The sequence below is a fragment of the Indicator indicator genome, chromosome Z (genome assembly GCF_027791375.1).
Source record: "Indicator indicator isolate 239-I01 chromosome Z, UM_Iind_1.1, whole genome shotgun sequence".
NCBI lineage: Eukaryota > Metazoa > Chordata > Aves > Piciformes > Indicatoridae > Indicator > Indicator indicator.
The window spans coordinates 45,829,296-45,854,179 of NC_072053.1; the positions used below are offsets into that span (position 1 = coordinate 45,829,296).

A 24,884-nucleotide genomic window follows, 5' to 3' on the forward strand; every position below is an offset into this window, starting at 1 on the left:
ATTTAAAGAATTAATTGCACTGTTTATGCAAAGGAAATAACCATATTTCCCAACCAGTTTTATGTTCTGAAGAAAGAGAAACATCTGGTACTCCAAAGATAAACTATGCATATCAGCAACATGAAGACACTATGGAAATGGGAATCTGAAAACTTCTAAACATGATTTTGAACCACTATCAATACAGTTGGACCTGAAGTTGAAAATGTTACATTTTAACACTAACAATAAAAAGGAGAATTATAGTTACACTTTTTTGGAGTGAAGCTTTTTCTTCCAGGCTATTTTTAACCTAAATATAAGAAGTTTGTACTTCCAATAAGTCTTTTTATGTCCTGATTTTGCTGACATAAAGAAATTAATTTCTCATTACATCAGAAAAGTCAAGCAACACATGCATTTCACAGTACTTGTGATCTCTGCCAGTAAGAGCCACAGCTAGCCATATCCATTCAGCACCCAGAAATTACTTAGGACTGCATGGTGCTTTTTAAAAACTATGGCACTTATCTTTTTTAACTACTGCCTGTTTCGTCTCTACTGTTAGAGGGAGTAAATGCAAAAGCTGACACCTGAACTGCTTTGACAACATGCTACCAAGAGCAGGTCAAGGGTGGAGGGGAGGAATGGCAAGAAGAGTAAAAGGCAGTAATTACCCAGCAGAGTATAACCAACTCAGAGCTTGAAACTCAGCACCGATTTACCACCTTTGCAGGCCATTCAAATTAAGAATATGTATGCAAAACTTCTAAACTTTTCTGGGATAAAATGGAAGACACGAGTGGAGTAATTCACACTTTCTGCAGCTGAACAGTACTGAGCTTAGATGTATACAGAGGCCTCATCAAAAACAAGTACAACATCTCATTACAAACTAAACAAAAGCCTATTCAAGATGGGGAGAGGGAGGGAAAAAAAAAAAAAAGAAACCAATTGTACCCAAAGCACAGCTGCAGGATACACAGGTCTTACCTACTGAAAACGTAGAACTCTTTAAAATATAGCTTAGATATATTTCAGGAGCAAGTTCCTTCCACTATCTTTTGCCCAACAACAGTTCTGTCATTACCCTGGTGAAATTATGCTGCAATTGTTTCAGTGCTTCCCCCCACGAGAAACAACCAATTGTTCAGAATTCGTGAGGGAACAGCTTCAACTGAAATATAAAATTCCCATTTTCGAGACGAAAACAGATCCCATTTCCAAAATAAATGAAAAACAGTACTAATTTGAAAAGAGAAAAAATATTTTAAAATATTTTATTTTTTAGAAAACAATTTCTTCCTCTTGAGAAATACACTCTAAGAACGAACTTTTTTCATAAAAGTTTTTTTCCTTTTCACATGTTGCTTCACAAAGTCAGAAGATGTTTTTCCCAAGTGTTCTGAGATGTGCAGAGTCAGTTTAGCAGACGAGACTTATAAACGCTAATTTACTCTCCCATAGGTGTTGAAGGGTTTCTAAAGAACAAACCACACCTCTTGGGGCATGGCATGCGTCCATCCCACAATAAAGTAGATTTTCCCACCACTCCTTTTTCAAAAAACACAGCAAGGCTGCAGGAGATAAACAGCTGGAAGGGGAAACAATTTCAGTTGAAGACTGAGATTAATTTAGGTAAAAGGCTGACATCATACTTGTGATGTACCATATGTATAGACGCACTGGAAAATGAAGAGAAGGTACTTGCTGGTTTATTTTCTGACAGTTTTTCTAGACCTCCACTGTGTCACAAAGTCTAAGGTGCTGGCAAGTTTTTTTGCATACACTACAAGAAGGCAATGCTACAGATGGGACACTAAATTTTCAGTTCACCTAATCAATACAAGCTTTAAAGGCTATTTCTGACTTAAGCACCCCATTCACTTTAACTGTAAAACCTAACACACTTCTTTCCAGCCACACTGTTTCTGTACATTCTGCCCTGTAAGATGTCTATGCAAACGTAGCCTGAGAATCAAGCAGTTTGTGCATAAGCTAAGTTCAAAAGGACTTTTTTTTTTTTTTGAGGGGGGTGGGGGGGGTGGCATTATAAAAACAAACAAACACAAACAAAAAAACCCAGCACAAAACCCCACAAAAAAAATCCCAAACCATCCAATGAAAAAACCCCACCATAAACCCTAGAAGTCTGTTCTAATGTACTTTCAGTACCAGGATTTGATGAGAAGGTAAATTAAAGTCACTAGTTGTGCATAATAAATTTAATCAGGTGTTTAAAATAAGACTGGATGAGGTACTTAGTGACATTCTTTAGTTGATTAGATGGTGTTGGGTGATAAGCTGGACTTGATGATATTGAAGGTCTTTTCCAACCTAGCTAATTCTGTGATTCTGTGAAAACTAATTAAAAAAAGAAAAAAAAAGTTAACTGGAAAAATGGAAGTGCACCCACCATTTCTTTTCTTCTTTCAGAATCAAGCTATTCTACATGGCCAAAGCATAGCTTTTACTCTTGTGGCATCTTAAAAAGTTGGAAGAAAAAAAGCCCAAATCACCATATGCATATTACATAATCAAAAGCATTAATTACAATTTTACTGTACTTCAGTGATAAATCTGCTACTCTTTTTGAAAGCTTCAACTTACTGCACCCATAATCCAACAGCAAACTAAGCAGCAGAAGTGACAAACTCTAGCATCATATGATTACTGGTGAGAAACTGCATTTCTGCTATTCCATGATCCTCACAGACTCTCTGATTTCATAAACTCTGATATCCAACAACTATAGTTCCCGAGTATGAGAAAAACAAGCTGGATACCTGCCTCCTGTAACTAGTTTTTAAAAGGCCAGTTAATTGCTGGGATACAATCCAATCAGATCAGCATTTATATTTAATCATCCACTCATAATGCAAGACAATTCAAACAATGGTACAATTGTTTGTTTCTGAGCTTAGTTGCAAACCAGCTTTTCTTTCCCTGTTAAGTTTTCTAGTATCCTTTGTTCTAACTCTATTAATAGAAGAACGATAGGCCATATTCTTGGAAGCGGTTTGCTTTTGTCCAAGCATTCCTGTAGCAATAAGATTACCTATTTCCACATAAGCTTTCTTTCTTGGCTGCTGGAATACGCAAAGTTTAATAGTACATTTGACCACATCTAAGACTAAAACTCCACAAAATTAACATAGAACACATTCCACACAACTATCAATGGCATATCACAAACCTCACAAAACAAACATGAAGCAGATCACTGATACACAAGGTAGACAAATCAAACTTTCAAATGCGTTTAAACACCCATAAGAGCAAGAACCTAATTCAAATGTCTGCTAAAAAAAAAAAGTGTACAATTAAAAATACATCAAATCTCTGTAACATTTTGCACTGGAAGTCATTCTGTTCAGTATCATTCAGATACGTATCACAACAAAGAGCCTGATTTATTAGCCAACCCTAAGCTATTTTCTAGTCACACTAGTCATACCTCTCCACATTCCTTTCCTTCCATCACAATACTCCTGCCTTCAACATCTTAAGCAACTCACCTCTCCCTCTCAAGATGCCTCAAAGGCCCACTCAGTCATGCCAGAAAGCACTGCATGTATCCAAAATGAAAGCAAAAGCTGTTGCAAAAAGGAGTTTGGTAATTTTTCTATCATCCATGTAGTGGGATGCACAGATGTAAGTGAAATCTGGGGACTGCATTGGATGGGTTTAGGTCTGCAAGTCTTTTATGCTGATATTCTTCCCACATACATCTGGAAGGAGAGGAAACAAATGAAGGCAAAAAAAAAAATCACTGGGCCCCTCCCAAGACTTCAATTACCACAGGACAGTGAATTAAGCCAGGTGCACCTGCTTCAGTAAACCATTTAGAATCCCTTTGCTCACAGCAAAGTTTTCTTCTCAGTGCCTCCAAAGGAGTGTAATTGCTTAACTAAGCATGTATGCTTCCCACTGCTCTGGATTTTTCTGGAAAAGCATCCCCAGCAACCTATCATTCAATATACAGTTGTGTTACACTGAAATTCTCCACATACCTGATGACACTGATAAAACACTTCTGAGGTGTAAGAACAACAGAGCAGATTAGAGAGGTAAAATTAAAAGCATTTTCCATTCCTTCTCCTCAGTCCTTTTCCAAGGAGGATTTTGTTGGATCCTTTGTTGGATGTGAAGTTGAAGCATACCATACAGTTATGTACAAGTCCAGCCCCAAGAGAAGGGGCTGGGGGCTGAAGTCGGATGCCCTTTCTCTTTACTGTCAAGATAGTAACTTTCACATAGCTGATTCATTCTCAAAGCACTAGTCCAAGCTTATTTGCAGCCATTCTTGCTTCATCTGAAATGATGTCAGCAGAACAATTTGAAACTAGAACCCCTGATGCAATCTTTCTACCAAGTCAAGACCTCAGAACCAAGCAACATCAGCATAAGGAACTTCAGGCTTCACTCCAAGCATCAAATGAAGCCAAACTGACACATCCCTATGAAACTGTGCCATTTCCACCGAACTGCAAACTGAAGTACACACAGAATAAGATGACCAGAACAAGATCAGCAACTGACAGAACAAATTTTACTCCTCCTCTTGTGACTATTACCTCTTTCCATAAACTATATGAGGCTTTGAAAAGAACTGGGAAATAAAACCAAGAGAAGTCATTAAACTGTGTGGCTAAAAGAAAATTAAACACCTCAGACTTACTAAAGATTAGTAATGCTTCCATTATGTCACCACCCAAAGCAAAGCTCACTTTGGTAGCAACTGAATGTTCATTCTCCAACTGACGTGGAACAAAGTTTTCTTCTTGTAGTCTGAGCCACATAAAAGAGCATTATACTCTTCAAGGACCTTCTGACACACAAAGCAGAAGCAAACCAAGATGAAGTGTTCTTTTCCCACCTCCCACAATTGGAAAGGAAAAGAAGTTATGTACCCGCCTATAAACAAACAAGCCTTACAAAAAGGTAAGAAAAATTAAATCCCTTTTCAAATCATTGTGATCCAAGAGTTTTTTAGTCCATCCTTACTACCACAGAAGACGTTAGGAACACATCTACAATGTAAAAACATGAAAAGAAAGCTTGGAAAATAATGGAAAATTAAGTCAAATTATTAAAACAGGCAGAAAATTTAATGACTGAAATTCTATAGTTTAACATCATAGCCACATTAAAATTAAGCAGTCATCATCATAACCTGTCAAACAAAAAGCCACACAGAAAACAACAAAACATACTTGAGGGCCATCTCCATATGTCAGACTGGATCATAAGTATTTCACATACAGCAAACTGATAGCAAAGACTGATGTGCCAACAGTATTCTGGTACAGGGCTTTTCATATTTTACCAACAGCTTAACAATTGTGTCTGAGGTACATGACTGAAGATATCCCCACTCTCTTCCTGTATTGTAACCTATCCTAACACCTTTTTGGTGCATTGGGCACTTTACACAAACAGATAGGAGAGCATAATTACCAAAGGAGAACTGAGTGTAGAGGAGCAGTTGGAAATGCCAATAGGCATTGCTGTGCAATCAACGCTATGCCTTTAAAAGTCTGAGCCAGGGGTTTTTACAACCTGACCTACATAATACCCATGTAAAAGCACACAAAAGTACATGTCAACTGTCAGCAACTGAAAGGGAGTTCCTGCAAAAGTACTGGGTGAGCAATAACACCTTCTGACACTGAAGTACTAGACTTTCAGGAAACTTCTAAGTTTTATAAGACAAGAATTTACAGCCAAACCATAGCCATCATGTAGTACACAGATAAAACAATGCAATAACTATACTACATAGAAGTTCTAATGTCAACATCTCAGGAGATGCACACACATGCTACTGATCAGCTATGCTACATCACTTCAATTGCTTTAGTTACTGACTTAACTCTGTGAATAGAATAACCAAAACTATTGACTGCTTTTTATTTCTGGAATAAATAAATACCTAGGAAAACAAAGTAATCAAAAATGCAAATAGTTTTTCATCTTGTTCTGCAACTGTTCAAAAAGCTTATGCAACATTGACTGAAGAATCCACAGCCTTGGCTACTAGAGAAATCCACATTATCCAGCACATTTTTGCAGTGCTGGAACACAGAAAGAAGAGCAATCAGTGCCAAGCACTGACCCTGGCAGCAAGCTGCTCATTTAAGTCAAAGGCCATCAGTCTCACAGCTTTGTTTGTGGAGTCTGGAATGAAAGTCTAGCTGGACATCCTGCATTCTCACAAAAAGCTGGTCATGCTGACTAAGAAACGTAAGGTGTGAGTGTCTGAAATGCTTTCCCATCACAGCATAAGTATGCACATGCAAGGAAAAAGTATGACAGTCTGAGTACATAGATTACTAAGTAATAAATAAATAAAAAAATAATGGATAGGCATATCATTTCTTGTAGCTGTACAAGTAAGCTATTACATCACAGATGACTTTTTGCAAGATATTATGGGGTTTTTAGCAAGAATCACTCACCCAAAATTCAGTTGTGAAACACTAACACAGTATGGTTAATGAGATCTAGAAACTTCAACAAGAGAATATGTAAAAAGTTTTTTCTCTCTGATTATTTAACAGGGCACAGCACATGGCACAAACACCCAGGATGCTGCTGACTATCATCTGCCTGATTACTTAACTGCAAGCACAGTAGTAGGCCTTTAAGGAGTATTTTCATCTTTATTGTATCTTTAATTAACAGGATAGAGATGCCTGAAGGGTACTCCTGCTGTTTAGTAAGCTAGGTGGTATTTTATTCTTATACAGCATAAAGAATAATTGCATATATAAATTAATTTCCACTGTATGTTACAGATAAGATACTTTCAGGAACATAATTCTGCCTTAAGGCTGATATTTGCAGTATATGTTTGTCTCATCAGCATGGATCACAGAAATTTCTGGGTGATTTCTGAGTTTTGATGGTAAGAAAGGCATTGCAAATACAGTTTTAAACAACAGAGTGACTTTAAATTAACTTCCAGTCTTAACACAGGTGTGAATTATGCTACACCATTTGAGCCATAAACAATATACAGTTCAAGTCCTTCATAAAAGTGATTCCTGCAGCATCAATAACATCACCTTCCTAAGAAAATACTGCAACCTACTGATTTCTGTGGTAGGACCCAAAAAGACATTTCAAATATCAGTTGAATCCTCATTTGTCTCATCACAAGCTGCAAAAAACAGGACTCCTAGTACAGTCATAATGAAGCAATGCAAACAGTATAAAATTTAAGGAAAAAAAAAAGAAGAAACTAGAAATCATAGCTGTATTATCTCTCCATATTATTTGTGTCTTTTTCTACAAAATAATGAACTATTTCTACATAATAATGAACTACAATTTTTTTTCTAAAAGAAAAAAAAAAACTGTGACCATACTATTATCTGTAATAGGAGCTACGTTGACACTTTTTCCCTGTTTAAGTTCAGTACACACAAGAAACATGGGCTTTCTCCTGCCTATTGTTTGAGCCTGTGAGAGAAAACATCAGCCAAAGCTCCTTTTTGCTGACAGAAAAGCTGCCACTGAATTCATAGCTAACACTGCCTACTTCCATACTGCATGGACTCACAGCTATGAAACAAAACGAAGCCGTATCCACATCATTTCTTATTTCTCTCCATGAAAGACCCTAAAACAGTTTTAAGAAACCACATACAGTCACTAGAGACGTGACAAGCCATACTTTTTTATCAAGCCAACAGAAGTGTTGTGATTAACTTCCAACAGGCAAAGATTCCACCAATACTGATAAAGGCAGCTCAAAAAAAAAAAGTTCTGTTTCAGACAAGTGGTGGACATTGACAGCACTGCCTACCAGTACACAATTTGCTGGGACATACTGCAAGGTCTCCTGCTTCAGAAATAATAAAATAAAGCAAAACAAAACAAATCCCCACACCAACCAACCCACCCACCACCCGAACACCACACTCTGGAAATAACTAAAGTATCAACTGGTAGTCACTGGCGGCAGTAACAATTTACTTGCAGTACTATTCTACTAGCTACAAAACAAACAATGAAGCATATATAACTTCGAGTTATGGCTTCCATCTCCATTTTAGTGGGGTGGAGGTAGTCGACTACAAATAACTCAGTTTCCTGCAGGCTGGTATACACCACACGGCCCCTCCCGTCATGACAGATGCTGCTTGCTATTCCTGGGTGCTCCGTAGCTATATTGGCTACTGTAGTTCAGTAACAGGTGAAGAAAACACGTTGTCCCATAAAAGCTGAAGTGTCTTTAAAAAAAACAAGAATCCCAAAACCAAACAAACAAAACCAAAGGCAGCAAGGACCAGGGAGAAGAAGAATTTTCTTTTCAAACTTGGGAGTTCGTTTCTCCACAGAAACAGGGATACTTTTTGCTTAAAACACTAACTTGCATTCTGAACACAACCAGCACTCAAAATACAAAACTACGTTTTGTCTTTCCGGCGATAAAGAGGTGAGAAGCCAGCACTGCAGAGCTGAAAGCTTCTTTTGCTCCTGCCTGCCAGCCTGAAGCTCCCCGCTCCGATGGAAAACACAAGGGAATGATTTTCACCATTCCTAGGCTCCAGCCGCGTCAGTGGCCGGCCCGGGGCGCTGTGAAGCGAAGGAAGCAGAGCCCGAGATCCTCACTAACCCAGTCCTCCTTTCCGCCATCCCGGGATGCGGCTCCTCCGCCTGAAGAGCAGGTGGACCCGGCCTGGCCCGGAGGCCACAGGCACATTAAGCGGCTTTGAAGCCCACGGCAGCACCTGCAGGTCAGCGTCAGGTACACGCACACACTCCTCACAAGCTGCTGCAAATGCATCCTCCTGCCTACCCCGCAGCGTAGCGTGCCCAACCGAAGAGCCCCTCCACCCGCCCCCTGCCGCGCCGGGGTCCACCAGTACGGCCGGGGACGGGATGGCGGCAGGCGAGTTTGGCAGGCGACGGGGAGGCTACAGACCTGCTCCGCCCCCGCTGCGGGCTCCCGTGGTTCGCTCCCGGCGGAGCCCTGCGTCGCTCCCATAGTAACATCGCCGACCTCCTCGCGCCGCTGGCTGCTGCCACTCGTGGCCCCGGGCGCCAGCGGTCAAATCCGCCACCCTCCGGTACCTTGTTCCTCGCCTCGACCCCGCTGCCCATGGAAGGGCGGAGGAAACCGGTTAGGCCGCTGGCCGACGAGAGCGGCAGGGCTCGGGGGCAGCCGAAGCCCGCCGGGCACAAAGCCGGCACTGAGGAGCCCGCCACAGTGCGACTTTGTACTGCTGGGGCCCAGCCGCCCTCTGCCACCAGCCAATCAAGCCCATAAATGCCGCCGGGAGGCAAAGAAACATTTACATTCTCCCCGGGAAGAAAAGAACCGTTCATCTCCGTTTACAAAAATACTACTTGTATTCTCGCCCTTGGCACAGGCCAGTAGCTGATGCCCGGTCACAGGGCCAACGGGAAGGCGGAGTCCCATGGTCTAAAGGTCGAGCATTTCTGACACAGAGTTGTCAGAGGGTATCCACAGCCCTATTCTGTCGAACAGAATTGTAGCAGCCATTTCTACCATTTCTGCTCGCGTGTTTTCAGGAGGGAAGCCTCCCCATACCTGATGGCTTCTTCAAGTCTGAAGCCTGGAACAAGTTCCCCTCCAACCACTGGAAAGCCCTTTCACATCAGTCTTAAAGCCAACACTGCAGCTATTGGTATAGAGACTGAATTGCTTGGTTTTGAGGCTGGTAATCATATATTTTTTAAAAGCATGTCTTGAGAAAACAGTATTCTCAACTTGCAGATACGACTGTTCACTGAAAGCACTATGGAGGAAAACTTCAACCATATTTATATTCAGAAATCAAGATTTCTTTCTCACTGCTACTGTCTTCCTGGAGTATTCCACATTATTGTGGGTTGATGAGTCAACTCTTGAAGAAATTAAGAATGAGGACAAACTAAGGGAAAAGCTTTCTTAAGCCAACACTTAAAAAAAAATAAATGCAGCCAGCATGTTACTTGTTATGGCCTGCACTCCAATTTGAAGAGGAAAAAGTCAGAAAAATGCCAAAGCATGAAGTTTTCTTTCATCTAGTTCCTCCTCTGAGTTTTGCAAGTGAGTGATACAATCCAACTTTTGTTGCAACACTAGTAGTCTAATACAAGACCAAAGTCAAGACCACTTGGAAAAATGAAGTGTGGAGGGCCAGTTCACACACACTTCTGTGACAGCATCTGGCATCAAGAATTTCTCCATGAAGCTCAACAGCCAATGCAGAACAGCTGCCACTCTCCACACATCTCTGCAATTAGGAGGCAAATTCCCAAAGAGCTGGGAACACCAAATTCCCTGGGAACACCAGCAAAGGGTATTACACCACAGCATCAGCAGAAAAAGCCACTGTAGAATACTTTCCTCCTTCAAATGACAAGACACAATGAAAACAACATGAGATGGTTTTCACTTTGATAGGTTACAGCAGGCTTTTATTGCAGATGACTATGGAGTTTTAAATGCAAGATAACTTTTTGTTTCCAGCTGGATGGCAATATGCCTCCTTTTTTTTTTTTTTCCCCCAAAGAGAGCAGTTGTCAGACCTAAGGTAGGACAGGACAAGGAGAAGCCACTAGAACTCTATGAGTGCAGTCTCTTAACACAGTTTGTGGCAGCACAAAATACCGCACCAGCCTCCTGCAGCTGCCTCCCTTCACACCAACTCTGGCAGAAGATGAAGACCCAACTCCCCACTGGACAAAGGCTACTGGGGAATGCAGGCAGTGCCAGTCAGAACAATGTAGGGTCTGTCTGTCCTGTAGATGGCCAAGGAGGATTACTGCTTCTTCCAGACAGGAGCTGTGGCCTCCTTTTGGCATGTTCTGTGCCTTCATCAAAGCCACAGTCATATCACTAATAGTGAAATTATAAGGCTGTACTTCCCTGAGCTGTAGGGCAGCAACCATGGTTAACACACTTACCTAGCCTAAAGTAAGGGCAACACAGATGCAGTAACTGACCATAGTTATGCAAGCAAAATAGGCTACTTCTCAATCCCTTACCACAAATCATCACCTGGGAAAGGCCTATCAGTTTGTCTTCATTCAGTTTCCTGCAGTAACAGATGGAAAACAATCCATTTGGGTATATTAAAATATTTCCCATAGTTGTCCATAAAATATTTCACTTGTAAGAGTACAGAGGACACAGACCTTTTTCTGGTTTCTGTATTTTTTTTTTTTCTTACCAAACAGCTACTCTGCTACAATGGGCTGATGAATCATCCCATACCAGTCTGCAAATGTGAACAGTAAGTGACCTCTAGTGCTTATGTTCAGGCTAAAGCTTGGCCAAGTGCCCAGATGCCCATGGTTATGGCATGGACTCATGTAACTATAAACGTAACAATTTGCAAGTAACTCATCCTGCAATTCAACTACAGAGAACAGACTTTCAGGCTTTCCTGGGTACTTTCTGCCCTTTGACTGAGCTATCCTCTGAAGCTGATACACAGGTAGGCATTAAGGGGGAGGATGAAGCCGTTTAAAAGAAAAATGGAAGAATACAAGATAGTTGTGTAACTAGTGACATGAGCGGGAACTCTGCCAGCATCACAGGTTCCTGCTTCCTGTGGTAGGAAAGGGGAAAACAGGTACTTCAATTCACTTAATGGCTATTCTGTGGGAGGAAATCATCACCATTCTTTTCCCTTGTAAGCCAAAGGAAAATACCCCAAACCCATAAACTGCAGCTTAAAGTGCATCTTTAAGTGTGTAAGTGAATATAACTTCTAATCCTTACTCAGCTTCTCTTAGATGCCACAAGACCCTGCATTGTAGATCATGATTGAGCATACAGAACACATGCAAACTAGCCGAAACTGAACTGAGACAGCAACACAAGCAGAAAAGGGGCAAGAGACTCAGCAAAATATATGTTCTGTCTATGCAGGTCTCTGCACACTTCAGAATGTTTGCAGGTACGGCGGCATGTGCGTCTTGTTTTTCTCCCTTGGAAATAGGAGCTGCAGGTACAGCTGTAATTGGTCCTGGAAGGGATAGTGCATGATGAAGAGTAATGGGTTGGTACAAACACCATGTCAAAATTACATTAATTGGGCTATAAATGTGCAGCTCTGTCCTCTGCAGTATATAGGACCAGTTATTCTGCAGTTATAACTGTACACTTTCTACAGTTTTAACTGTACAAAGCAGTATCGTGTGCAGGGGATTTAATGAAAATTTATGTAGGTATGTAAAAGATTTTTAAAATAGCTTCCATGTACAAATTAATTGGTAATAGTTTTTTGACAAGCATGCAAGTATCTTCTAGTGACTGCACTTCCATTGGGGTTTTCAGTTTAAGTAATTAAGGCAGATACTGTGAACTTGCAGTCAGATTGAACCCATGGCCTGTATAGCACTGATTTAGAGAAATCACTTGCTGTAGCTTGAGTCATGTGAAACCTAGGACTTACTACATAAATTACCTAATGCTACTCTGAAGGAAGCAGTTGTGCTGCTTCCAGCATCAGCAGCAGAACACGCATTAAACGTTACACTACAAGATGCAAATCAAAACAAGCAGCTGCCTCTCGCAATTATTCCTGCCAACCAACTACAGCTATTTAGCCACCTGCCTGCAGTAACCAAGAGTGGTCACCATGTTGTGATTCTGGTTCTCTTCACCTCCTCCCTACCATCAACCCTTTTAACTGGCCCCTCTGACAATCAGGTTTTCCTTCATGCTGGACTGCAATGGCAAACAGGCAACCTCCAGGAAGAACAGGCAACTGATTTCAGCAAGAAAGTTCAGTTATTAAACTGTCTGAGCAGAGACTTCAGTTTTTGTTTTGTTATTAAGCAAGTGTTCATGATCCTCCGATGAAAGGCACTGTAGAGTTGAAAGGTATTGTAGAAGTTTCTAAAAATACCATGTTGCCAAACAGACTTTCCCCTTTCCCTTCCAGGCAATCTCTTTAGACTACTATTTGTCATCAGCCAGCAAAATCATACAAATCAGTCAGCCCAGTCCTACGTAAATGATTCATAAATCCAATTATGTCTGCTTCCTTATATAGTAAGCTGGGCCCCACAGATTCAACCTTCAGGATTAGAGGATGTGTAGGTAGCTGACCTTTGACTCTCGAATTACTCAGGAGCTACATCCAGTTCAAACACGCAGCTCTACACTGGGGTTAAGTCACATATATGGTACAGCATCCTTAGTCTCTGTCTTCTGTAGGACTGGAGAAGAGAAGCCATGAATACTATCTAGGCACTTGTAGAAGTTGATCCAATGGAGTGCCACCAAGACTGTGGGGGCTGAAGCACTGTCCCTTTAAGAAGAAGCTGTAGAGGTAGCTGGGCTTGTTCAGCCTGGAGAAAGGATGGCTTCAGGACACCTAACAGCAGCACACTGGAGGAAGTGGGAGGACAGGAGACAATGGGTTCAAACAGAAGAGGTTCAGATAGGTGTAAGAAGAAAACATTTTCCCCAGGAAGTCCGCCAAGCCATGGATCCAGGGCAAACAGAGAGGTTGTACCATCTCTGTCCCTGGAGATTTTCAAGCACCGAGTGGGTAAAGCTCCAAGCAACCTGTTCTGATCTCACAGCTGACCTTGTTTTGGGCAAGAGATTGGGCTACAAACCTCCCAGGGTCCCTTTCCACCTGAAGATACTATCATTCCTGGCTTACTGCATGACTCAAGTGCCAACATATAGCAGAGCCATGTGGTCATTATTCTGACCCTCGTCTTCATTTCTGAAGAACAGCTTCTGATTAAGCAGCATAAAGTTAAGGTTCCAGTATGTTGGCCATCTCTGCTCTAATGCAAGGATGCACAGCTATCCATGATTTTTTTTTTTTTAGGTTTCAAAGCAGCAGTTCTAAGACGGCTATTTCAGAAAGCATAGATGTGCCTGGAAGAAAAGCAACCAAATATAACCAGCATCCTGTACTTCACATGTACTTTTTCTGGGGTAATCAAGAGTTCAAAATTCTCTGTGGTGCACCTGGCTGCATATTTTGACTTTTTCTTTTTTTTTTAAACCTAGACATAGAGATTTACCTACGTGCTTCAAAGGAGCAAAATTTAAAATATGCTGGTAACAATTTAGAGCAAGAAGCAATTACAAACCAAATTCAAGTTCTAAGCCAATTACAAATTCAAGTTCACGAAAAACATAAGAAATTACTGTGACAAACACTGCTGTATACTGAACAACTAGAAACAGCATGACATGAAATACTGTAATATAGTATGTTTTTCTCAACAGTTTTGAAATATTAGTCATCAGTTCTGCTAGCTCTTATACATCACAGGTTTATTCAGATGAAAAAAGCAGAAGACTGCTTCATTGTTGCTACATCTTTGTAAAGATTACGCAAACTAGAAAGTATAGATGTATTGCATATTTCACATGATAGATAAAAAAGCAGCATAAGAGTATTCAGAGGTATTTGGTAATAGCCAATTAAAAATTAATAGTGGGAAGAATGAAGAAATACCTTCTATTTACTCTAAACACATTTCCCTCTGTGCAATGTTTTAAACTGGTAAGTAAGGTAAGCAAATGAAATAGTGTGACCTACTGCTTGGGAGTGAAACAGGGACTTAACAGTGGCTTTCCCTGCCCACACTTTCTCTATGGAACTTCTTTGGCACAATCACTTTGACCTCTATCAATTTAAGAAGCTGTAAAAGCTAGTACCAAAGTTATTCCAAAGAAATAATAAAGTAGTTTAAACAGATCCAGAGAAGTATGTACTGGTTTTCTCCTCAAACTCCAGACAAAAGTGTCAGCACTTGAAATGAAAGCTCTTCCAGATTCCCATTTTATCAATTTTAAACAGAAGACACCATATTGAGCACATTCTGTTTGAATATTAATTTTGCTTACATATTATTTCCTTCCTCTCTTCTCTGTGCTTTTTGTCTGTTCCTTGCAAGGCTGTGAAAAAATCCTCTGCTTTTAGCAATTTATGTGCCTTTCCTTACTAGAAGTCAAGCCCTGCAACATCAAAAACTTTACCATGGTAATCAAAATTCAGATTTTAATTACTGAATTAAAACAGCACAGTAATGAAAACAGAGATCCCATTCTCATGGAGATTACTACACTTATTAAGAACAAGCAAAAACAATAGCAGAATGCAAGTGAAGTAACATACACAAAACCTTCTTGTTAACTTTTTGTCTGATACAGAGGTTAATTTAAAAAACAAAGCTCTAGACAGGAGTTCTTCAGCCAAGTTAGTCCTTTAGAGCACTAAAATTATGCTTCAAAGCTCTGCCTCTCCCCATCCTATTTATACTGGCAAAACTCCTGCTGATGAGCTCATTAGAAACAAAGCAGTTCTACAGCCCGACTCTGTAACAGCAAGATTCCAGCTAGGGTACTATGCTCACTTTCGGGTGCTGTTTTTCAAGAAGGACTGAAACAAGCTGGTGAGAATTCAAGGGAGAACAGTGAGAACAACAATCAGAGAGAAAGGAGATGGACAGTGCCACTCCAGTCATTCACTTGCCAGTTCTACAACTCCTGGGAGCCCATAGACAAAGTGACTGGATGTAGCTACTGAGGCATCTTTTTCCTCTGGATACATGGTTCTGGAGTTTATTTCACTAAGAGTTGGGTTTGCAAGTATCCACATTCCCTGGTGTAAGATTTGCATACAATATCCTTGAAAGTTTTTTGAGGAAAATGCTAGTCTGCTGGACATCTCAGTCCTGCCTAGCTATGCTTCACTGACATACTCATGCCATGTTTTTCCAACACAGAGCACTCTAAATGAACAGGGCTTACTTGCTCGTTATTGTATATAATGTCACCTTTGCAACTTTTCTATCATGTCTTTGGAGTCCAACTAGCATCCTCTCCCATCACTCCCAGAACATTAAAATAACAGATGAGCAGCTTTGATTATGCATATCACAAACCAGGAAGGCAGAACAACCCATATGTAGATTACAAAAGCAACAACAGCTATCCATCTCTCAAGAAGGAAAGATGAGCAAAATACAATTATGCGACACATGAGCTTAAAGACCTTTTACTCTCTTAAAATTGTCATCTGTTAATGAATTATAAAAAGAAGCCTAGCATGCTTGACTGACACATAAAACTGAAGACACATTTTATATTCTCTCTGGAAGCACTTGAGAAAAGGTTTGAAAAGCAAGGAAGGTTAAGATGCCAAAAGGATTATATTTACCTTAATGATGTACTATAAGAAAATATGCAGCAAAACAACTCTTCCTGTGTGTGGCTATTCTGTTTCCCAGGGCTCTACTGAGTCATGAAGCATTAATATTACCCTCTGTGCTTAAAGTAATTTATTTAACCCTAAATCCATTCTAAATATTTATATTTGCTGAAGACATCAACATGGATTAAATCTATTCTTTACCAATGTTTAGCTGAGGCCTTTGGGTAACTTTAGAAGAATACTGTGTTCATTGCAGAAGTCTCTCCTCTTTTGCAGACCTGTTATATGTTATAAAGCTCAGCAAATGTAAGTGAACTCATTCAAGTTGCTTCAGAAATCCCCAAAAAATATTTCCGATTTCAATGTATTACAATAAAGTGCAGTTTCCTAACAGCTTTTAAAAACATAGCTAAAAGAATGAACATTCTAGTTAGCACATGACAAGAATTCATTGTTTTAAACTAATGGCCAGTTTTATCTCCACAACTTGACTAGTACCTTGTGAGGAACAATGGGTTTTGAATGTCTCTGCCCACTTGCTGTGAGATGCTTTGGGCTTGATGTACAGCTGTGCTCCCAGTCCCACGCACAAGGAGATGGCAGTGCAGTTGTTTGCTCCCTGAAAAACAAAGTTTCATTTAAGTTGTGTAATCACAAAAAAAGTGACTGTGAAGTCTGGAACACCAAAGTCCTAGAGACAGGGAGAATATAAGATGTATTTCCTGAATAGTTTGGCCTGTTTTAGCCTCTCTGGCAATCAAGTGGAAACAATGCTTGAATAAAGAAGATATTCTGCAATATCTACACTTGCAGCAACACTGCAAACTTGAATTCAAGCACTGCCCATCATTAGGCATACCCACAAGCCTGCACACAAGGTAACAATGCATTTCTGCAAACTAAATAAAGATCATACAGGAAGTGTGCTTATATTTTGTTTGTTGGATGTCTCCACAAGGCATTTGGGCTTTTTGCTTCAATTTAGTTTTAGTTTGATGGCCTGAATTGCATCAAATTTTACAAAGCAAAGCTAGTAAAAGCACTGCATCTTGACCATGACTAAGTAAGAACAGATACACACACTCGTTTTTAAAATTGGTAACTTAACTACAATTGCAAAAATGATAGGGGAAAACAAAAAATCCCAGTGTAATTTTCTGCTCCTTCTCCTGCTCAACCAGCCTCATCTACCCCTTCTGCGCAAGCAGTAAGTTAGCTTCCATACAGCACCCCTGTCAGAGGGCTCCTCCTCTATCCTAACCCTAGCCCTTGATTATCCTGTGTAGGAAAACAGCAAATGAATAGTTTAGCTAAGATGACAGAGGGACTTTTGACAAAAATGGAAACAGAAGCCAGTGGCTAGAATCTGTTGGTTGAGTTGTTTTGTTTTTAAAAGAAAAACAATACACATCTTGATCATCTTAATGCCTCTCAAAGACAACCATCCAAAGCGTTCCACCTTCAAAAAAAGCATATAGCCAATCTTGCAGGGAGAGTATCTTATCCATACATGTAACAGGTTTGGGTGGGTTTTTCTTTTGTTTTCTGTTGTTTTGGGGTTTTGTTTGTTTGGATTTTTATTGTTGTGGGGTTTGTTAGTTGATTGGTTATGTGTTTTTGTTTGTTCAACGTTTCTTTATTTTTGTGTGTGCTTAGATCTGTTTTTTTGTTTATGGTTTGGTTTTGCTTGGTTTTGTTTGGGTTTTTTGTTTATTTTTTTTAAATCCTAGTTAACACTCCATTAGTTACCTCTACATAACTGGAGCAGAATTTCCCCAAGCACATGTAAGTTTACCCCACATTTTAATTTCTGTGTCCTGTGTAGGGCATTCACATTTTACTAAGTGCGATCATGAGGCCCTAGCTTCAAAAAAAGAAAGATGTTGAGTTGTCCAGAGAAGGGCAACAAAGCTGGTGAGGGGTCTGGAACACAAGCCCTGTGAGGAGCAGCTGAGGGAGCTGGGGTTGTTTAGCATGAAGAGGAGGCTCAGGGAAGACCTTATTGCTGTCTACCACTGCCTGAAAGGAGGCTGTAGCCAGGTGGGAGTTGGTCTTTTCTCCCAGGCAACCAGTGACAGAACGAGAGGACACAGTCTCAAGCTGTGCTAGGGGAGGCTTAGGCTGGATGTTAGGAAGAAATTCTTCACAGAGTCATTAGCCATTGGAATGGGCTGCCAGGAAGTGGTGGCGTCATTGTACCTAAAATAAGACTGGATGAGGAACTCAGTGCCACAGTTTAGTTGATTAGATGGTGTTGGGTGATAGGTTGGGCTTGATGATCTTGAAAGTCGTTTCCAATCTGGTTAATTCTGTGATTCTGTTCAATATCAGAGACCTGTATGAAGGGATAGAGTGTACCCACAGCAAGTTTGCTGATGGCACAAAACTGGGAGGGATGTCTGACAGACCAGAAGGCTGTGACCTGAACAGCATGGACGGTTGGGCAGAGGTGAACCTCATGAATTTCAACAAGGGCAAGCGTAAGGTACTGACCTAGGGAGGAATAACTCCATGTATCAATACAAATTGAGGGCTGACTTGCTGGAAAGCAGCTCTGTGGAAAAAGACCTGGGAGTCCTGGTGAACAACAGGATGACCTCGAGCCAGCAAAGTGCACTTGTGGACAAGACGGTCAATGGTATGCTTTAAGAAGAATGTAGCAAGAAGGTCAAGGACTGTTCTCCTCCCTTGCTACTCTGCTCTGCTGAGACCTCATCTTGAATACTGTGTCCAGTTCTGTGCTCCTCAGTTCAAGAAGGACAGGGAACTGCTTGAGAGGGTACAGCAAAGGGCTACGAAGATGATTAGGGGACTAGAACATCTGTCTTGTAAAGAAAGGCTGAGAGACTTGGGGTTTTTTAGCCCCGGGAAGAAAAGAGTGCAGGGGATATTATCAATTCTTAAAACACTTAAAGGGTGGGTGTCAGGAGGATGGTCCCAGTATTTCCTTGGCAGTGCCCAGCAACAGAACAAGAGGTAATGGGTACAAACTTGAATATGAGGAGGAACCTTGAGGGTGGCAGAGCATGGAAACAGGCTGCCCAGAGAGATGATGGAGTCTCCATCTCTGGAGTCATTGAAAACCCATCTGGACACTGTTCTGTGCAACCTGTTCTAGGTGAACCTGCTCTTGCAGGTGAGTTGGATTAGAGGTCCAGAGGTCCCTTCCAAGCCCTGTGAGTCTGTGATTTTAGAAGTCACAGAACAAAAGGATACTTAATATGAGTTTCAGATATCATCAAAGAGTAGTCAGAACTTTGCTGTGCATTGTGAACAAACTTCAGTGTTATTGTTCCAGGCTGTGCAGATGATACTATTCTGAAGGCTGCAGGAAAGTTATACAAGCAAGCTAAACTCAAACTACCACTGCTGCCATAATTTTGTCCCTAAATGAAGATAGCTAAAGTTATTAAACAAAACAACAACAATAACAAAAAAATGCATCATACGCTAAAGCTTTTTTTTTTTCTTTTTAGGGGATGACCATGAGAAAAAAGAAAGTATTTGAGCTAAATATGCACATGTACTTCTGCAGTCAGAAGAGGATAGATGAGGACGTTTACATCCTACATTCAATATTAGGTTTTAGAAATTGTCTCAGTATGCTTTTTGGGATTTCCTCCCCCCCACCAATCCCCTATACACACACATATACTTTTAAAATACCTTTTTTAATATGAATGTGACAGGGTCAGTCTAGAAGTTGAGTGCAAACTGATGTTAGCAAATGAATTACTAATTTGCGTATTCCAGTTGTACAGAATAAGCACTACAAAACAAACAGCACCCTTTTCTTCAACTCACAGGTTATTTTGCCATCAAGGCAAAGGCTACCAGCCTTTAGTTCCCCAAAATTTTAATGAAAACATAAAGGGGATGCCTATTACAGTCCAATGACAAAAGTTGTTCTGCTTTTGTGAAACTGCCGGAATGGCAAATCCAAACATAATCCAAATACATCTTAACCAGTTTGGAATTCCAAATGCATACAACAATTGTGTTAACTGAATCTCTCCCTGAAAGGAGGGAGGTGCCTGATTAAGATTGCTGGAAATAAAAACAAGTATTAATAGGGTAGTGTATTTTGCACTTTGACACTAACTAACAGTAGTAGATGAAAGCCATGCAGTCCCTGCTACAAACAAACAAAAAAGTAGATACTGAGGCTAGTAAGTTTCATTATCAGAATGCAAGCTATGAGTCTGGCCAAACAAACCTACTTGAAAACAAAGAAGAATGCTACAAGAATGTATCATTACTTTCCAGTATTGCTCCTCAAGTATCAAGAGCAATCACATATTGTTTTATTAACATGTAAAGTGTGGATGCAAAATGCAAAGAGATTGGCATGTAGATAACTTAAATCAAAAAATCAAAGGAAGTTACAGTCTAGGACACTTCAGTGTCCTGTGTCCAAATACAGTGTACTAAGACCCCCTTTTAAGGGACAGATTTTTAACAGAAAGTCCTACATGCACTTACTAACATGTTACCAGAAACTCAGGACCAGCTTGAAGAATACTTGCATTGATAAGACACTGGAAACTGTTGACAACTGCCTATTCTCTAGACAAGAGAGCAATTGTACTCCTGGAAAAGTTACAGGGTAAGTCCGAGTTCAGCTACATTCAAACAGTTACAGTTTCACCACAAACTTTTCTTCTAAGTCTTGCTTACACAAAACTATTCCAATCCAGAAGAAAAATACTAAATTGCTCTTCAACAAGGGCCTCTCACGTTTTGCAGTTTTCTGCAATGCCTGAAATGAAGTTACAGCATTCTGATACAGAACGAAGATACGACAGACTAGACAGACTGTGAAAGACACACATCTGTCGATACTACTCATATAGGGGGCAGGTGGGAGAGAATGACAATCTCCTTTCACACACACTCTAAGTTTTTGATGGAAACAGTTATGAACAGAAAGAATTTTCTGAAGCCAAATATGCAAGCTGTGTGGTAAAAGAAAGCATTCTGGATTGTTTTTAACAAAACTAGAATGCTCAGTATTTCAAGTTCTGAACCTGAACAGAGTTACTTGACTTCTCTAATAACTTAAACTTTCCTTTAGGGAAAAAGTAATCCTAAAATATGATGAACTCATCCTTCCTAGTAGAGAAGTAAAGTTGCACACAGAGAAAAGTGATTTTCTCTTCCACTTTTAGAAGCTGCTAATTGTCTCACAGATAAAATTAAATACATCTCTTTAAATGAGAGGAGGCTTATGAACACACATACACATCAGATAAGCAGTAAGCAATAACCAAGCATTTAATTTTCATTCTGGTAAGTATACACTTGTTTATCCTTTCTTCAGCAAGCTCCTGATTTAGACACACCTTCTCCCACTTATTCCACTAGTCAAGAACAACAAGCACACACACAAATCTCTATTGAAACCACAAAGTTTAAGCACGACTGCAGAATATACACCATTGGAAAGCACAAAAAAGGTTACCTGTTCTATGAATGACTTTCCTCTTTTATAATAACAGTTTTTCAAAATTGCATGATTCAAGGTGAGCAGAGGTTTTTGCATAGGTAGTTACTGACTGGTTTTTAACACTTACCCTGGATGTTGCCACAGATTGGCATGTCTACCCTCAGGAAGCAGCTCCCGCTTGTTAAGAGGAGTAATACCTATTGCTGCTTCTAAAATAGTTATGTATTTCTTGTACCGCATCCTGCCTTCCTCAAGAGTTATATGATGCTAAGCTATCATCCAAATGCAGATGCTGCAACTGAAGTCATGTCTCTTCATTTAGCTGAACTATTCCTTTTTAAAACATACTGCAAGTTCGAAGCATGAAAACAATGCTTTTTTCCACCTCTCCCTGGCTCAGAGAATTAGCAGAGGAGAGAAACTCCCAACAGATTCCCCAGAAACGTCATTGTTACATAATTCAATCTTTGAATAAGACACTAATGAAAATGATTGAAGAGACAATCATGGTTCTAAGCCTGGACGGATAATGCACATTCTCCAATTGACTAATCCTTTGCTAAATCTCTGCCGTCTATAATCTTTCAAGTACTAATGGAGCACTAGGTAACTTCTCTGTCAAATCCATCCAGGGAATAAGAGAGATCTGCACAGAAAACTTGATACTATGGCACACTAAAGTAGATTTTGCTTCAACTTTTCTCCTTAACACCAGAAAGCTCTGTACAATGGAAGTGTTACAAGGGATTTATCTCACCTATTAAGAAAAGGCATGTAGAAACATTTCCTTAGGTGTCTTGTATGGAATTAAGAAAGCTAGAGATTCCCATTATGATAACTACTAGTCATTCAAATGTTTCTCACACAATGCCAGAAGTCACTTATGTCAAAACTACTTTATCCATGGGGTAAATAACTTGTGCATGCCAAAGACCTCAAGTACTAACTACAAAGGTGGAGTCAGATGTACATGTCGAAGTTAACAGTAACGCTTTGGAACCTGAAAAAAGACTGAAGAAATATTGTTGTAATACTTCTTATACACCAAGGTAGAAAGATATGTATGTTCTATATATATAATTATATGTAATATAGAAATATTATGTACTTATGCAGTAATATAAACTTAAAGATGCAATAAGAACATACAAAGGCTGAAGACTTCAGCCACAAATTCCTCTAGAAACTGTGTTTTTTAATTATGTCTGTATTTCTGTTGAGTTGTCTTCATATTGCATTCTACTTATTTAGAAACTACTGCTAAGATGGAAACTGCAAGCTTTCATTACTTATCCTCTAAATGTTCGGCTCTTAACAACAACATTTGTATAATCATTGCCAGGTCCTGTATTACCTAAGATCCTGTGTTACCTGCATTTAATGTTTAATATTCAGTCACATTTGTATGTTTTGTTAACACATGCTAAACTATCTTGAATTATTACTAAATAATAATCCATGGGACTGATCTTAGAAGAGCAAAATAAAATTAAGTGTATTTTAGATTCATGGAGTACCACTACAAAAAAAAAAACTGTCAGAGGGAAAAAATTAATTTTCAGCTACTCAGTTACTTCATATACAGTCTAAAAATGTGATGTATTATGAAAAGTAATTAATATATTAAAAACACAAATTAAAATAAGCAAGTAATTACTTCTGCAGCTCCAAAAAACACCCCACCCAACTACAACTTCAAACATCTGTATACAAAGTATTAAGAAGCTTAGGAAAGCGAAGTACTACTAGAAGTCGGCAAGCACAGCTGAAGTCATTAACCCTGCATGCATCCTGACTTCTGACAGCTTTGGCAGCTCTATTGCAAAGGCAATACTGACTAGGAAAAGACAAGACAAGAAGCGGGCAGTTTTTTGGCTCTTCTTTTTAAGACTCTTCTGACTATAGCAGTCCATGACAATATTAAATATTACTTAAATGTAGAAATACTGTGACAAAATCCAATCTTCCCTCAAGGTCAGCTTTGTTAGCAATACTAGTATTACCAATTTCTCCTGTGAAATTTTGGCATTGCTGTCCCCTCCACCTTAACATTTTTTTTAAACCATAGCATTTACCCGTATAGATGTAAGAAACTGGTTTTACAAAAACTGCCCCAAAGTATTTTTCAAAGCCAGAGTTCTACATGAAGTCTAAAAAGCATTTAGTGTAATGCTGTTCCATCTTTGGGCAAAGGCAATTCATTCTGACTAGAGCAGGTGCCTCACAACCAGCACCCTACACAGAGGAGGGAAGCTTACAGACCAAGCATAACTTACTACCAAGCACTGCTTTTGGCCAAATGGTTCATTAAATCAATGGTTATCTAGAGGGAGTAAAACTGACTCACTGTTTATCAACTTCCTTCAATTTAATTTGAAAACAGAACTTCAAAGCTGCCAGTACATCCATTGTTAGTGAAGAACAGCTTTTGCAGAGCAAACAAAAGTCTAAAACATGTCCTCAATCCATCGCCTCCTGTTGGAGAATTATTATCTATTCCCCTTCTTCTGACTTTGTATTTTTTCAGGAAGAATAACTACCAAGTTTTACTGCAAAGCACACTTGCAAAGTGCATGTTTCCTAACTTGGAACACACATGTGAATAAACATAGTCTAAGAATCGAGCTGTTAAGAGAAATATTTATATCAACTTCAGGAACTCATGTTCCGCAGCCAGATCCAAAAAGAAGAAACCACCTCACAATTTAGCTAAAAAGGTTCTTTGCTTATTTGTAATATTTGCATTCCCTGCTAACCCTCTCCCTACGAACTTCTCACATTACTAATAAGTTTACAAAGTAAAGAGATCCAGTAACACACATCTCTCTCAAACTGATATAGTGCATTGTAGCAACACACCAAAACGTTTGGAGCACTTGTCATAGCCATACCAAGCTACACTGACAATAGGAAACAAGGATTGCATCTTTTCTTTATCTGTTCCAAAGTTGTCTACCCTTTTTTACTGTGCCTCCTTAGCTGAAACAGGAAAAAAAAAAAAAAAAGAACTAAACCACAAATGTCTCAGTCTTGAGGCAGTGATTTCAATTGAAATACTACTAAACCACAAATGTCTCAGTCTTGAGGCAGTGATTTCAATTGAAATACTACACAAGACTTTTGCAAAAAGCAGTTCCAAAGTTTACTTACTTTCATTCACATTGTAAAAACTGTAGACTCAATTGAAGCGGAAGGATTGGAAAGCAAGACATAGTTCCAGGAATGGGGATAGAATGACAGACAGTCTTTTCTGCATTAAAGAAATATTTATGACATCAAAGCAAAAGCTTCCTTTCGCTCTA

At 39.7% G+C, this 24,884-nt stretch overlaps 1 protein-coding gene across 2 annotated transcripts in view; it reads right to left on the reverse strand.

Moving 5' to 3' along the window:
• The window catches only part of TJP2 (tight junction protein 2), a 54,111-nt gene extending 37,356 nt beyond the window's left edge, over positions 1–16,755 (reverse strand). Inside the window, exon 1 of one of the 2 annotated variants that reach the window (XM_054397930.1) lies at positions 16,635–16,755. The gene's annotated coding sequence lies outside the window, so the exon portion shown is untranslated. The remainder of the gene's footprint in view (positions 1–16,634) is intronic. The other variant, XM_054397934.1, reaches the window with a different exon arrangement.
• Positions 16,756–24,884: the final 8,129 nt, after the last annotated feature.